The following is a 3,544-nucleotide window of genomic DNA, read 5'->3' as shown; positions in this document are numbered from 1 at the left end:
AGATGGACCTATTTCCTGTTTTAGTTTTCTTCGGATATACTATGTGTTCACTTCTTAATTACTCACTCTTCTTACTTAAATATACAAACATTGAAAGTATATGTACATTTCTGAAATACTAAAGATTTCAGATGGCACATCCTCATTAGTTCACCTTCCTTTCCTCTTCTTTTCTTTTATTACATTCACAGGCCTTCTTCCTCTCACATTCTTACCAGATTTTTGGTTTCTCTTTGGGAAAAGGAAACCCTGGTGGCATAGGGGTCAAGAGCCACAACTGCTAACCAAAAAGTCAGCAGTTTGAACCCACCAGGCACTTCTTGGAAACCCTGTGGGGCAGTTCTACTCTGTCCTATAAGGTCTTCGCTATGAGTCGAATCCACTCAATGGCAACGGGTTTGGTTTTTTGGTCTTTGGAAAAAAAAAACAGGTAGACAGAGGCTAGCCAAGTAGCATCCTATTCCCTAAGTAGGAATTTAACTAAGACTGGGACTCCAGATGTATAACCACTTTCTAAGATTAATGTTAGGGGAGCCCTGGTAGCGCAGTAGTTAAGTACTCAGCTGCTAACTGAAAAGTCAGTGGTTTGAACTCACCAGCTGCTCTGCGGAAGATGTGGTACTCTGCTTCCCTAAAGATTACGGCCTTGGAAACCCTATGGGGGCAGTTCTACTCTCTCCTATAGGATTTCTATGAGTCGGAATCCACTCGACAGCAAGCGGTATGCTTTTTGATAAGATTAATGTTGCTTGTAAATATAAGCTTTGAAATTCTAAAAACTGAGCTTTTGAGCTCCAGAAAGAGTAGCCTAAAAAAGTAGACCAGCCGCCACTCAGGGCGGCCAATCTTGATTCCAGGGCATCTCAAGAGCTTGCAGCCACAGCAACTCTGCCATTGACTTTTCGTAGTCTCGACTGCTCCCCATTGAATGAAGATAACATCTTCATCTTCAGAGATGCTGTCCCAACTCATCTCCAAAGGAGAAATCTGTAGGGCACCAAATCAAACACACTGCTGCAAAAGCAAAAACTGGACAAACCTAGTTTCCATCATCCTCATCAAATACTAAATTGCATCCTAAATTCTATACTCGAATGTTTCATTTAAAGGAAATTCCAAACTTTCAAATGGGCTCTGTACCCGAAGTTTCTTTTAAGTTAGGTTTGAGACTCAGGACTCACATTCATACAGAAATGATGGTATAAATGTCATTATTAAATATAAGTAAAAATTTAAATTTCCAGAACAGTCCACAGTAACTGTTTGCTCACACTAAAGTCAAAATGTAAGCAAGTCACCCTTGTTTTTTTCCCTTGATCTTAAGACATAAACTTTTCATATTTTGGCATTTCTAAAATCAAGACACATCTTAAAATTAATTTTTTTGGTCCAGATTTAGCTTTTTTAGGGTATTATTTTCAAATATCTAAGATGGATTGAACTGTATTAACACCATCAAATACCCACTCACATCTAAATCTGATTTCAATATGGGTTCGATACAATCATAAAAATAAAAAGAATCATAAAAGTCATATCTACTTTTTGAAGTGTATAACTATCTATTCATTTATTGACAATCTACCGCAAAATCTTCAATCTCTAGTCTTATCAAATGTAGCATTAAGTGTATTCCTAAAAGGTACAAGCTAAACAGACAGAAACTAAAAGTTTAAAAATCAAACTTACTGTTGTATTTGTAATATGTGAAAATAAATCCAATTCCCAATAATGTTATATGAAGTATTATCCTTTTGCAGTTAAGTTCATTACTGATCTTACTGTTGTAAACACACTTTAGAATACACACATATTTTCAAAATGGTATGACAATGTGTAAGAGTATCTTAGTAACATAAAATTATGCCCTTTAGGCATATTTGACTTAAAAATCATTCCTAGACACAGTAATCAAGAGTCATGTTTACCCTCAATCACTCTTCTCTCAAGATGTTTATCCTGTTTGAGGGCCATTTCTCACCTTCTTTTTCACTAGTCGTTTTTGGGCTTCGTGTGAGTTAAGAAGTGGGCTTTCAGGTTGCTCGACTGAAGGAACCTCCTGTTACAGATTCGAAAGGGGCACGAAAAGCGTTTCTCCCCAGTATGGATTCATACGTGTGTGCATATTGAAGTCCAGAGAAAAGAGCTTTCCACACCCTTCAAAAGTGCACTGGAAGGGCTTCTCTCTGGTGTGAACCAGAAAATGTTGTTTTAGCTTGGCACCCTCATTGAAAGCTTTCCCACTTTCTGCACAAATGTAGCTCAGGGACCATGAGCCAGGAGATGCTTCTTCAGGGAGGTTTTATCCCTCAACTTTCTTGTGCATCTACTGTGAGGATAAGCAGTTGCTTCTGGATCACTGTACTCTGTATTTTTTCTTGGCTTCTTTCTAGCAAATTCTGCCAGTTGTTTAGGATCTGATAGGTCAACACCAGGTAGTCCTCCAGAAGGAAGCTTCTTGTCGGTCATGTACTCAGAATACTCAGGTGAATTATCTTCAACAATTTGTCAAGGAAGCTCTCATTTTGCCCCTTTTTTGTGTGTATTCCAGAGAACATTCAAGAAGGGAGTTGTCTCCAAAAACCTGTTGCGCAAGCTCTTGTTCTGACTTTTCTTTCAGGCATTCCAAGAACGTAAGAAGTAAGTCCTCTTCCCAGATGGGTTCGGAAAACTCACCTCTTATTATGTATTCTAAGTAACAGTCAAGGAAAGACTCCTCTTCAACAACCTGAGGGTTAGTCTCACAGTATACACCTTCATCATATAAGGCCCACATCATGTTAGCAGGTTCTTTTTCTGCCTGAGGTTCTTGGCTTGGCTTAGCCTCAGTGAGGGCCTTTCCACCCAGGTCTTTATGGCAACTTCTCCTTGGTCTTTTCTTTAGTTGCTGGTCCATGTTGTTCTGCCCGATTCCTCCTTGAATATCTTGCACCAGGATCCCTCAATCACTTCTAGGTAGTAGTGATCTGGGTAAGTAGTCTTCAGCAAGCACCTTTTAATAAAATACCAGCATATACTGAATCCCTGCTATGTGTCAGGAATGGTTCTCGGCCATAGGTGGCAAACTTTTTCTGCTAGCCTCAAAGGTCTATGAGGGAAAGGCCTCTTCTGACTTGCTCACCATATACTCCGGCATTTAGTACATTTGAACCACCCTACTGCTATGTCCTGTGATATCGGCCACTCCTCTCCCTCCCAGAGCGAAGGCGCAGAGGAGCGTGCCCAAGATTTTTTTTTTTAAAGAAAAGTATATGTGGTATTATTAAGGCTATGTATATTTTATAGGTATATAACTTATATATTTCCGGTGATATATTTTTTAACAGATTAATAATGAAATAATCTGTGAGCATCCTAAAGAAAGGAAGTGATCATTACCAGGGCCAGGCGTGGATTTACTAAGAACAAGTCAGGTCAAACAAACCCCATTTCATTGGTAGATTAGGGAACATGTTAGATTTTGGATTGTGTGGGTGGTACGGCAGCAGAAATGATGAGTGCAGAGTCACAGAAAGTTTGTTTTTGAAAAAATGTGTATTATATG

General features: G+C 39.1%; 1 pseudogene; it reads right to left on the bottom strand.

The window, feature by feature from the left end:
* Positions 1–1,954: 1,954 nt before the first annotated feature.
* Positions 1,955–3,012, bottom strand: LOC101360940 (zinc finger protein 42 homolog; annotated as a pseudogene).
* Between the last annotated feature and the right edge of the window lie 532 nt (positions 3,013–3,544).

Source organism: Trichechus manatus, unplaced genomic scaffold (genome assembly GCF_000243295.1).
Source record: "Trichechus manatus latirostris isolate Lorelei unplaced genomic scaffold, TriManLat1.0 scaffold00074, whole genome shotgun sequence".
NCBI lineage: Eukaryota > Metazoa > Chordata > Mammalia > Sirenia > Trichechidae > Trichechus > Trichechus manatus.
Note: the sequence above shows the minus strand (reverse complement) of the source record. Positions and strands in the feature narration are given on the sequence as shown.